Source organism: Dromiciops gliroides, chromosome 4 (assembly GCF_019393635.1).
Source record: "Dromiciops gliroides isolate mDroGli1 chromosome 4, mDroGli1.pri, whole genome shotgun sequence".
NCBI lineage: Eukaryota > Metazoa > Chordata > Mammalia > Microbiotheria > Microbiotheriidae > Dromiciops > Dromiciops gliroides.
Genome location: NC_057864.1, coordinates 483607829 through 483621459, shown reverse-complemented (window position 1 = coordinate 483621459; position 13631 = coordinate 483607829). Strand labels below are relative to the sequence as shown.

Here is a 13631-nt window from a genome sequence, read left to right as displayed (position 1 = left end):
TTGATGATGCATATCTGTTACCAGGAATAGGTTTTTTCCCTTTTTACAATGGTGTTGGTGTGAGAGGGAGAGAAAATAGATTTATGTTCATTTTTCAGATGAGGGGAAAGATTTGAAATGTTGCATTACTTTGAGATGAGGTCAATATATTAGTAGTTTTACTTAACTTTTTTTCTTTGTTACAAGAGACCTCTCGTGAAGTGGGAGTGATCTATGTTTGTAATAGAAAAGCTAAGCACATCAATAAAACTTTTGAAAAAATAGAATGACCCCTGTCTGTCACATTTCATATATTTGTTACCTAGGGCCATTGCATTCTCTTTTAAGGGTTCAGAAAAAAAGCCACTTTCCTGGTCTCTCTGAAGGGGAGGGAACCAGGTAACTTCCTCTCCATCTATTTAGCTTCCTCCAACCCAATGCTGGTTGTACCCAAAATAATCTCAGAGACCGAGCAAACATATTTATCTAAGCAAATGTTAAACAGGAATCAGGGAAATTCTGAGATTAGCATAGATGATAGAATCCATGAGAGTCAAGAAGCTCTTCAACACGGAAGCAAGATCAAATCTCAACTCAATCAAGGAGAGACCATCACCAGGAAAGTCTGCTCAGAGAAGTCTGGAGCACAGGTGGTGGTCATGGGTGGGGCCGCCTCCTCCAGCTACCCACAGGCTCTGACTTCCTCAAGCCATTCCAAAGATCCCACCTTGCTTCTCACTCATCCCTCCATCAATCTTTTTTTTTTTTTTTTTGGCAATGGGGGTTAAGTGACTTGCCCAGGGTCACACAGCTAGTAAATGTCAAGTGTCTGAGGCCGGATTTGAACCCAGGTCCTCCTGAATCCAGGGCCGGTGCTTTATCCACTGCGCCACCTAGTCGCCCCCTCCTCCATCAATCAATCTAAAACTCAACTTGTCTCACTTTTCCTATGAAGTTTTTCTACACAGCTAGCCTGAAGGGCTCAAAGGGCTCTCCAATAATCAAGAGTCCCATCTCTTTCCACATCCAAAGAGTAGAGCAGTAGAGGGCTTTCCTTCAGGGAACCTGCCCTGACCTGCCTCCACCTACCTAGGGGGTTTGAGTGCGTGCATGTGTGTATGTGTACATATGTAATGCATACATACATGTGCATACACATATGTGATATACAAACTTACAGTATAATATATATAATATATGAGTGTATATATATAAACTATATTTGTATCTATACAGTATACATATTTGGAAACACGTATATATAATATATGTGTATACGTGTATCTATATGTATGTATATATACATAACCTCCCAAGGCCCAGGCAGTAGGAGTGATGTGTGTATATGTATACGCACATATACATATATAATATATGTGTTTCTATGCACATATATGCATATGTGTAATAGGGGACTGCCCCTCTCCTTGAGCCAGCACCACCAAGCCAAGAGTACACACTGGGTATAATGGAGTACTGGTTAATGAGCCCAGTCCTAATTAGCATATGCAGATTGTTCGGCTGTCACAGGCACATCACCTTTCTGTAACTGATTTCGTTCTGGTAACTACGTGGCACAGAGGACTCTCTTCGACTGGCACAAAGCCCGAACTAGGGTGCATTCTAAAGGCATTGGTGAACCAGAATATCATCTACTTCTTCTGGTCTGTGTCCTACTAAAAGAAGAGAGACCATGCTGTGAAGGGAAGGGCCTTGGACCCTCCCCATCCTAGCCTTACTTATGGTCTGTTAAAATGTCCTTGGTTCTTTGCCTCAGGATTCGATTTGTTATTTTGGTGAAGGATATTACAGGCCACAACCTTGTTAGTTTTGAGAAGTCAGGAGGGAAAGCCACCAGGAGATCCAGAAGCAGAGTCTGCACCAATGCTATGCAAAACTATGTGAAGGGGGCAGCTAGGTGGCACAGTGGATAGAGCACCGGCCCTGGATTCAGGAGGAACTGAGTTCAAATCCAGATTCAGACACTTGACACTTACTGGCTGTGTGACCCTGGGCAAGTCACTTAACCCCAATTGCCTCACAAAAAAACCCCCAAAACAAAACAAAACTATGTGAAGTCTGAACCCACTCTCCCCAGGGACTGAAATTGCAAAGGAGGAAATGTGTCCCTGCTGTTTGTGGGGGAAATGTTGGTTTTGTCCTTCTGTTCCTGTTATTTCTTTGAAGTAAATATCTCTTGTAAAACCTAATTGGTTGGGGCAGCTAGGTGGTACAGTGGATAAAGCACCAGCCCTGGATTCAGGAGTACCTGAGTTCAAATCTGGCCTCAGACACTTGACACTTACTAGCTGTGTGACCCTGGGCAAGTCACTTAACCCTCATGGCCCCACCAAAAAACAAGAACAACAAAAAAAAAACAGAAAGAAAATCTAATTGGTTAAAAAGAAACAAACTAAAAAAAACCCTAATTGGTGTTAATTGGTTAAATTGACTGGGAGTGCTAATCACAGACAGCTAACAGGAGGCAGATCACACTGTAATGGATGCTTGAATCAATAGCGTTACAGAAGAAATACCACAACTTCTCAATGGTACCCCTGAGGACACAATGTAGCCAGGCTGGCTCTGGGAAGTCATACAAACACACATGCATATGTATGTATATATTCATATATATCTACATACATAAATAAATACATTTAAAGGTATAGAGACTAGACCTATGATTTTATTGGTATAGGGCACTTCCAGGTAAAGAGACTTCCTCTACTAATGCAGGTTGTCACCTTTGTCACTTCCAGTTTTCCAGAGTTGCTTGGAACACTGAGCCATCTGCTGACTTGCCCAGGGCCATGTATTCAATGTAGATCAGAGGCAGCCTCTGAATGCAGGCATTCTTGGTTCTGAGACCCGTTCTCTATTCTCTATCTACTCTGTCATGCCACCTCTTATGTATGTACCTTTAAGACCTTTTATAGCCAGTCTTGAAATAAACTGAAACACAGTGGCTAATCTAAGGCAGATTGAAAGAGGTTACCGATGTATGGGTCAGTTGACATCTGAAAGGGAAGATCTAAGGCCAGCAGAGACAAGCAATAATGGCTGGCCAGCTTTCTCAAAAAGCTTCAGGGGGGAAAAAAACTAATTCAGGAACCTGGAGAGCTCCTGGACAAAGGTCTTCCTCTGGTAGAGTCTGAGAGCGAACCAAGGCTTTTTTTTTTTTTTTTTTTTTTTTTTTTTTTGGTGAGGCAATTGGGATTGAGTGACTTGCCCAGGATCACACAGCTAATAAGTGTTAAATGTCTGAGGTCAGATTTGAACTCAAGTCCTCCCGAGTCCAGGGCCAGTGCTCTATCCACTGGGCCACCTAGCTGCCCCTTTCCCAAACCAAGGCTTTTAATCAACTGATCCCTAGTCTTGTTCCATTGGCTATGCCCTTTCTCTGAAGTTTCCTGGTTGTCAAAAAGGGACATCCCCATTTCCCAGAGTTAGGCTTCTATGCAATCTGAAAGTTATGCTCATCTGTCCAATGCCCTCAGGATCAAACTAGAAGACTAAGTTTTCTATGACCCCATAGATGCACGCCCATCATCAGAGTCCAGTGGGTGACAAGGCTTCCTCTTCCTTCTCGATGAACAGTTTGTATTTGATGGCACCTTGCTCCCCCCAGTCAGGATTTAGGGCTCAGTCTGAAGCTGGAGACTTGCCTTGTTGTTAATCCTTCATTCTCAAAAATGACCAACATCACAAGGGTGATGTCTTGACTTGTGCGTGAATCAGATTTGGGAGGCAGAGCTGTGCCTTACATCTATGAGGAAGATACTGGATATAGAACTTCATGAGATCTCATGAGGGATCCAGCCTAATTACTTCTTTTTGCAATTGAGGAAACTGAGGCCAAGTGAGGTCAACTGACTTGACTAAAGTCACCCAGATAATCAGCATCAGAGGAAGGATTTGAACTCAGGTCTTCTAACCCTGGAGTCATAGGAGCTAGCTTGTTCCCAACATATTTATATAATACTTTGAGTTTCGCAAAGTACTCTACATGCATTATCTTCCTGCACCCTAACAACCACCCTATGAAGAAAGCACTGCTGGTATTGTTGTTTCTATTCTTACAAATGAGGAAACTGAGGCTCAGCAGAGATGACATACTCCCAGATTCAATGGCTCTAAGACTGAGAAGTAACCTCTGAGGCCATCTAGCTCAACTCATACCTGACCAAGAATCCTTTCTACAACATTCCCAACAAGTGATCATCCAGCCTCTACCTGAAGGCCTCCACTGGTAGGGACCCCATTCCTTCTTGAGGCTGCCCATTCCATGTTGGGCCAGCTCTCTTTGTTGGAACAACAGGTTTGGCCTTGGAGTACAAATGATGTCTTTAAAATCTTTTTTTAAAAAAGTCACTACTAATGGGGGCAGCTAGGTGGCGCGGTGGATAGAGCACTGGCCCTGGAGTCAGGAGTACCTGAGTTCAAATCTGGCCTCAGACACTTAACACTTACTAGCTGTGTGACCTTGGGCAAGTCACTTAACTCCAATTGCCTCACTAATAAAACAAAAACAAAAGTCACTACTATTTTGACCTTCAACCAATCCTTGTAGGGCTGGTCTTCAGCTTTCTTCCTATCCCATACATCTTCTTTTGGACATATGCCAGCTTTGTCTGTGTCTTTCCTAAATTATATTACCCTTAGCTGAATGCATCACTTTAGATGTAATGCTTCCTGAGCAGAGTGGAACATTGGGAAATAGCCATCTTGCTTATTCTGAATACTGCCCCTCTGGTGATGCAGCTTAGAATAGCATTTGCTGTATGGGCACTAAGTCACACTGAAAGGCAAGTCCACTGAAACCTAGAAATCATTTTTGTTGAAACTATTGCCTAGCCATATTGTCTTCATCCTTCTCTTATGGATTTGATTTTCAAAATCCAAGTATTTCTAGACATTAAAATTTTAGCTTATTCAATTGAACACATTATTCTAGTCTGGTAAGATCTTTTTGGATCTAGACTTTGTCAGCTACCATGTTAGTTATTCCACTTGGCTTCTTATAATATTCAAATTGGACAAGCATATCTTCATCTAAGTCATTGATAAAAATGGTAAACAGTACAGGACCAAGGACAGGTCTCTAGGGTTTTCTACTAGGAAACTCCCTCCAACTTGCCATTGAATTATTCAATGATTGACCACTCACCATCTGGCTGAGGGACAGTAATAAAATAATAAAAGAGATGACATCAGAAGATGAGCCCCTCAGGTCAGCATGTGTCCAATACACAACTGGAAAAGAACAGAGGACAATTACAAGTAGCCCCAATAGTAATGAAGTGGCTGGGCCAAAGCAAAAAGGAAGCTCAGTTGTGGATGTGTCTGCTGATGAAAAGAAAGGCCGATGTTGTAAAGATCAATATTGCATAGGAACCTGGAATGTAAGAGCTATGAACCAAGGTAAGCAGGATGTGGTTAAACAGGAGATGGGAAGATTAAATGTCAGTGTCAATGAATGTAAATGGATGGGAATGGGTGAATTTAATTTAGGTGATCATTAAATATACTACTGAATACTGTGGGGGAAGAATTCCTCAGAAGAAATGGAGTAGAGAAGCAGCAGTCACCCCACGCCAAGCCCCCGCCATGCCCAACATCGTGCTGTTCAGCAGTAGCATGCACCAGGACCTGTCCCAGAAAATGGCGGACAGGCTGGGGCTGGAGCTGGGCAAGGTGGTTACCAAGAAATTCAGTAACCAGGAGATCATTCTAGAAATTGGTGAAAGTGTGAGAGGGGAAAATGTCTATATCATCCAAAGTGGCTGTGGGAGAATGAATGATAACTTGATGAAACTTCTCATTATGATCAATGGTTGCAAAATTGCAGCAGCATCCAGAGTGACTGCAGTCATGCCATGTTTTCCATATGCCAGACGATAAAAAAGACAAGAGTTGTGCTCCAATTTCTGCAAAACCTGTGGCCAAGATGCTTTCAGTGGCTGGGGCTGGTCATTTCATCACAATGGATCTCCATGCTTCTCAGATACAGGGTTCTTTGATATTCCGGTGGATAACTTGTATGCAGAACCTGTTGTCTTACAATGGATTTGAGAAAACATTGCAAAGTGGAAGAACTGTATCATTGTGTCTCCAGATGCTGGCGGAGCTAAAAGAGTGACATCAGTTGCTGACAGACTGAATGTGGAATTTGCTTTGATTCACAAAGCAAAAAAGAAGGCAAATGAGGTAGACAGGATGGTTTGGGTTGGTGACGTGAAGGATTGTGTAGCCATCCTTGTGGGTGACATGGCTGATAGATGTGGCATGATATGCCATGCCGCAGATAAGTTACTTTCTGCCAGAGCCACCAAAGCTTATGCTATTCTGACTCACGGAATCTTCTCTGGACCAGTTATTTCCAGGATTAATAATGCTGCATTTGAGGTGGTGGTAGTCACAAATACAATTCCACAAGAGGACAAAATGAAACACTGTTCTAAAATCCAGGTTATTGACATTTCAATGATATTGGCTGAAGCAATACAGAGAACACACAATGGTGAATCTGCGTCTTGCCTGTTCAGTCATGTTCCACTTCAAGTCCAGATCATGGCTTTCTTGTAGGCTGTGTACAACCAGTCTGTTTTGGTTTAATTACTGGGACTCAATGTCATTAAAGCTTCATTTGTGTGTGCTTTGATAAAAAAAGAAGAAATGGAGTAGCCCTCATTGTCAATAAAAGGGTGAGAAAAGCAGTACTGGAGTATAATCTAAAAAATGACAGAATGGTATCTGTCCAAATCCGAGGCAAACGATTCAACATCACAGTAATACAAGTCTACACTCCAACCACTGATACCAAAGAAGCCAAAGTCACTCAGATCTATGAAGACCTACAACATTTTCTAGAAATAACCCCCCCCCCCAGATGTCACATTCATCAGAGGGGATTGGAATGCTAAAGTAGGAAATCAAAAGATAATTGGAATAATGGGCAAGTTTGGTTTTAGAGTACAAAATGAAGCAAAGCAGAGACTAATATAGTTTTATCAAGATAACTCACTGATCATAGCAAACATTCTTTTTCAACAGCCTAAAAGTGACTTTACACATGGACATCACCAGATTATCAACATCAAAATCAGATTGATTGAATACTTTGCAGCCAAAGGTGGAGAAGCTCTATACAGTCAGTTAAAACAAGGCCTGGAGCTGACTGTGGGTCAGATCATGACTTTTTATTGCAAAATTCAGACCTAAAGTAGGAAAAACCATCAGCCCATATGGGTGTGACCTGAAGAACACCCCTTATGAATATGAAGTGGAAATGAAAAATAGATTTAAGGGATTAGATCTGGGAGACAAAGTGTCTGAAGAATTATGGACAGAGGTCTGCAATATTGTACAGGAAGCAGCAACAAAACATATTCCAAAGGGGAAAAAAAGAGGAAAAAAGCAAAATTGCAGTCTGATGAGGTCTAACAAATAGCTAAGGAAAGTGAAAATTAAAGGAAAAAAAAGAAAGTATACACAAATGAATGCAGAATTCCAGAGAAGAGAAAGAAGGGATAAGGTTTTCTTAAATGAGTGATTCAAAAAACAAAAGAGAAGAAGAAAACAATCAAATGGGAAAGACAAGAGATCTCTTCAAGAAAATTAGAGATATCAAGGGAAAATTTCATTAAAAATGGGCATGGGGGGGCGGCTGATTCAGGAGGACCTGAGTTCAAATCTGGCCTCAGATACTTGACATTAGCTGTGTGACCCTGGGCAAGTCACTTAACCCTCATTGCCCCAACCCCCCCAAAAATCTCTCATTTCATATGCCAACAATGCTTAAGATTCTACAAGCTAGGCTTCAGCAATGTGTGAACCAAGAATTACCAGAAGAGTGAGCTGGTTTTCAAAGAGGCAGAGGAACTAGAGACCAAATTGCCAATGTTTGCTGGATTACAGAGAAAGCAGGGGAGTTCCAGAAAAAAGAAATACTTTTGCTTCATTGACTATACTAAAGCCTTTAACTGTGAGCATCACAACAAAATGTGGCAAGTTCTTAAAAAGATGGGAGTGCTAGATCATCTTCCTTGTCTCCTACAGGACCTCTTTGTGGGCCAAGAAGCAACAGTTAGAACCAAACATGGAACCACTGATTGGTTTAAGGTCCGAAAAGGATATGACAAAACTGTATATTGTCACCTTACTTATTTAACTTCTAGGCAGAGTACATAATATGAAATGCCAGGCTGGATGAATTGAAAGCTGGGATTAAGGTTGCTGGGAGGATTATCAACAATCTCAGGCCGATGCAGAAAGTAAAGAGGAATTCAGAAGCTTCTTGATGAGGATGGTGAAAGAGGAGAGTGCAAAAGCTGGCTTGATGTTTAATGTAAAAAACACGAAGATCTTGGGCAAGTGGTCCCATCACTTCCTGGCAATTAAAGGAGAAGAAGTGGAAGAAGTGTCAGGTTTTATATTCTTGGGCTTGAAGAGCCTGAGAGGTAAGATGCTATTATTATCCTCATTTTACAATTGAGGGAACTGAAGCAGACAGAAGCTAATGGACTTGCCCAGAGTTATACATCTAGTAAGTGTCTGAGGTCAAAGTTGAATCAGTTTCCTGGCTCCAGTCCATCAAACCACCTAGCTGCTTCTCAATTAGTACAACAGAGCTATTGCTCCAAGGAGTTACAGCCTTTCTTTTGATTTCTACAAACAAAGGTTGACTTAGAGGGCAGGAAGGGCATCCTGGGGGAATTTCACAAGGATTCTAATGTTTCGGAGAAAAAAATTCAATGAAACCATATAGCTGTAAATGCCTGCATTTGTTCTTTAGTAAAAAATATCATTTCATTTTGGTTCATGGAGAAAGGTCAGCACTTACAGTCACAAAAATCCCCAATGGCAAACACATGATTATATACATGATTTCTATACATGAACTCCTGCAATAAGGCAACTGCTCTAGTGAATACGGAGTCAGCTATGAAACTAGAAGATCCAAATTCAAATCCTACCCTTGACACATGCTGATTATGTGACCCTGGGCAAATTATCTAACACTGCAGTGGTTTCCAAACTATTTTGATCCCACACTACTATCAGTCATTATAGCTGTGGTGTTTCGGGTTAGGTTATAAGTGCCCTGAAAGGCCAATGGCTGACTCAGAAAAAAAAATTATGGCCTTAGGTAGCATTGGGAATGGAACGTTGGGTTGTAATGGATAAAGGGTAGGTGTAGTTGTGTTAGAGAAAATCCCTGTGATCGGTTCTAAGAGAAAGAGCAGGATGTGATCCATCTTCTCATTCTCTGATTGGCTGATCATAAATTCCTTGTGGTCAAGCCATGGGCCCTCACTTTGAAGACCCCTGCTCTTGATAACCCTCTAAGACTAGAAGTTGTAGAGAAGGTTCCTACCTACACTGGCCGATGGAGTTTCCTCATCTAGGCGTTCCCTTTAGCAATAAAACCACAGGCTGGGCTCCTCCCTCTCTCCCTATAGAATTATAGTGATCAGATGTAATGGAAAGTATTGCTCCTGTTCAAGATTGGTAGTCTCTACAACATGCTGCAATGATGCTCTGAAATCACAGCCTACCCAGTCCTTTCTACCCCTGGCTAGTCCTCTCCCAACTCTTTCTTCCAGATCTAGCTCCATGATCCTAGGAAGAAGAATGGAAAAGAGTCCTGGCTCTGGAGCCAGAAGATTTGGGTTCAAATCCACCCTCTGATGTTGACTACTTGTGGGACCTTGGGCAAGTCACTTAACCTGCATGGGCCTCAGTTTCCTCAACTGTAAAATGAGGGGTTTGAATTAGTTAGCCCTGAGGTTTCATGTAGTTCGAAACCTCATTATCCCCCCCAACTCATGACCAGGTCACCTATTGCTTCTCCCAGGTCCACATATACCTCTTCTACCCCTAAAAAGAGATTGTTCTAGTAACCTCCTGACCCATGATGTAGTGAGGGTAAGGGAGATGTTGGAAGGGGTAGGGAGGGCAAAGTGATCAGAGCAGTGCTTCTACCGGAGACTTCAAAAGCATCACAGAGTGAAGCAGTTGGCCCAATGTCCAGGGACGTTGTAAGGGGGCACCCATTCAAATCAATCAAATCCTCCGCCTGCTCCTCCTGCCAATCCAGGACGCTGAGCATCGACCTGAAACTTCTAGTACATCAGGCACACCAGATTCAAACTTTGATAGGCTCAGAGGCCTCGGCCAACTTTCTGACAGAGATCTGGCCAGGCAGGAGCAACTGCTGCTGTGGGGATGTAGCAATTTGAAGGGTTGTTGTATGGATAAAAGAGATAATTTATGTGAAGGGCTTTGCAAGCCCTAAAGCACCATATAAACGCTCCCTCTGTTAGTTTTTATCTCTGGATATGTCTTCTTTATATCTGGTTGTTTACGTGTCATCTCCACCGTTAGATTAGGAGTCCTTAGAGAGCAAGAACTGGGTTTTATTTTGTTTTGGTTTTGCCTTTCTTTGTATTCCCAGTATCTAGCACAGTGCCTTTGTACATCTTAGGGGCACAGTAAGTGTTTGTTGACTGATTGACTTAGGGACGACAAAAATGTAAAGCAAGCCAGTAGTCCCACCCAACCCTTCCAGTGGTATTGATGGAAGTTCCATGGTCATCTGAATGGCCCTGGCCCTAGCTAAGAGGAATTTGCTCATCCCCAACCCAGATATCAAATCAGCTTAAGAGAATTCTCTCAGAGGGAGAATAAGATTGGCAAAAAGACAGGCTTGACCAGAGGTGCTTTGTTGGATGGGTATGACTTTGGGCATGACTTGCGAAAGATCTAAAATAGCCCAAAGAGGGGCAGCTAGGTGGCGCAGTGGATAGAGCACCGGCCCTGGAGTCAGGAGGACCTGAGTTCAAATCCGGCCTCAGACACTTAACACTTACTAGTTGTGTGACCCTGGCCAAGTCACTTAACCCCAGTTGCCTCACCCAAAAAAAAAAAAATACCCCAAAGAGCTTTCCTTTCTGGGAAGAAACAGCCCAGTGATAGTTAAGGTGAGCGAGTAGGTAGCAGCATTTCAGCAGAGAAGCAGCAGGTGGCAGTAACAGCTCTTCAAGGAAGCAGTGAGCTGGTATTTGGGAGGTAGAGAAGTGTCACAGAGGAGACCCAGTGCTAGGACCAACTGTTGGGGTGGGGAGTGTTCCTTCTGAACCACTGCTGCTAGAATGGAAAACTGTGGAAAGTTGTGCCCCTGTATTAACTGGGGAGTTCTCCTTGTTATTTGCCTTGCTATTTTGCTGTTATCTTTCTTATCTTTTGCTTTCAGTGAATGTATACTCTGGTTGTCATGGGAAGAGCTGGACTGTGCTAGACCCAGATCAAACCAGCTGAAGGGAGGTGGTTGTTAAATTTTCAGTGTAAGCACCTACAGCTTGGGAAGCAGCAAACACCATAAATCAGGGCTTGATTTATTGTTTTGTTTATTTCTAGACTTAAGAAAATGATGGAGAAAATTATAATAATAATGCAAATTAAACTGAAAAGTTGATCACTTTATTAATCAGAGTAGTTAAGTCTTTCACATTTGATCATCATTACAATATTGCTGTTACTTTGTAGTATGTTCTCTTGTTTTTGCTCATTTTATTTTTCATCAGTTCATACAAGTCTTCCCAGGTTTTTCTGAAATTGATCTCTTCATCATTTCTTAAATACTGTTGTATTCTGTCACAATCATTTACTATAACTTGTTTAGTCATTCCCCAATTGATGAACCTCCCCTCAGTTTCCAATTCTTTGCCACCGCAAAAAGAGCTTCTATAAATAGTTTCACACATATGGGCTCTTCTTTAGCAAGCTAAGTCTTGAAACTTACAGGCAAAAAAAAAAGTGGGAGTACTGGTATATAAAGTTCTTAATGACACAGCATCCTTCAAGACCCTTCAAGCACTGGTCTGGGACCAAAGATAATGAAGTATGCAGGAAATCACCTGAACTCTCCCATATTCATCTCCAAACAACTATAAAATAGCACCCCAAAATGAATTCTGAAATGGACATCATACTTCAAGAAATTATCAAAGAAAACTGCTCTGATGTCATAGAACTAAAGGGTAAAATTGACAATGAAAGAATCCATCAATCACCCCTGGAAAGAGATCCCCAAATGAAAATTCCCAGAACATTGTAGTCAAATTCTAGAGCTCCCAGGTCAAGGAAAAAATATTTCGAGCAGCCAGAGAAAAACAATTCAAATATCAGGAAGCCACAATCAAGATTACACAGGATTTAGCAGCTGCAATACTTAAGGATTGGAGGTCATGGAACATGATATTCTGGAAGGCAAAGGAGCTAGAACTACAACCGAGAATCACCTAACCTGCAAAATTAAGTAAAATCCTTCAAGGGAAAAAATGGTCATCAATGAAATAGAAGGTTTCATGAGAAGACCAGAGCTGAACCAACAAAAAATTTAATTTTTTAATATCAAGACTCAAAAGAAGCATATAAAGGTAAAAAGAAAAGAAAAAACATAAGGGATTCAATAGGACTAAACTGTTTACATCCCTACATGGGAAGATGACACTTGTAATTCTTAAGAACTGTATCACTAATAGTGCAGTTAGAAGAAGTCTATATATAGACAGAAGGTGCAAGCATAAGGTGAATTTGAGGCAATGACATAAAAATTAATCAAGCATGGGGCACCTAGGTCGTGCAGTGGATAAAGTACCAGTCCTGGATTCAGGAGGACCTGAGTTTAAGTCTGGCTTCAGACACTTGACACTTACTAGCTGTATGACCCTGGGCAATTCACTTAATCCTCATTGCCTTGGAAAAAAAATTAATCAAGCAGTGAGAAAGAGGACTCCACTAGGAGCAGAAAGAAGGGAGAGGTAGAGTAAATTATCTCACATGAAAAGGCACAAAAGACCTAATTACAATGGAAGGGGCACCTTTTAAACCTTACTCTCATTGAAATTGGCTCAAAAAGAGAATAACATACATAATCAATTGAGTATAGGGAAGTAAGAAAAAAGGAAGGTAATAAGTGGGGGTGGGGAGTGGGGGGTGCACCTGACAGAAGGGAGGGCAGATTGAGGGAGGTGGTGGTCAGAAGCAAAACACTAGTGAGAAGAAAAAGGGTAAAAGGAGAGAGAGGACAGACAGGAGAAAAATAGGATTGAGGCAGCACCACTACTCAGTCTATTTCTAAGGATGATAAGAGAAAAAGGAAAAGAACCTCTATGTTCTACAATGTTTATAGCAGCTCTTTTTGTGGTGGCAAAGAACTGGAAATTGCAAGGATGCCCAACAACTGGGGAACGGCTGAACAACTTGTGATATATGATTGGGATGGAATACTACTGTACTATATGAAATGATGAGCTCAATGATTTTAGAAGAACATGGAAAAGATGGCGGAGGAAAGGCAGTGAGCTCCTGAACTCATGACACTATCACTCAAAAAAACATCCAAATAATGCCATAGGTCAATGCCTGGAGCAGCAAAACCCACAGAAGAATGTGCTGAAATCATCTTCTAACCAACAACAGCTTCAAAGGTCAGAAGGAAGGAGCTGCTGTCCTGAAACAGGAGTGAAGCCCAACCCCACAGTCACCCTGACACAGATCCAGTCCCAGAAAGGCTTCACCAGAAAAGCAGACCCCCAGAGCCTCTGAATCAGCTGAAGCACCAGTGTCGTCCAGAACTAAGTTCA

At 41.9% G+C, this 13631-nt stretch overlaps 1 pseudogene; it reads left to right on the top strand.

The window, feature by feature from the left end:
- The first annotated feature begins 5589 nt into the window (after window positions 1-5589).
- Window positions 5590-6567, top strand: LOC122755317 (annotated as a pseudogene).
- Window positions 6568-13631: the final 7064 nt, after the last annotated feature.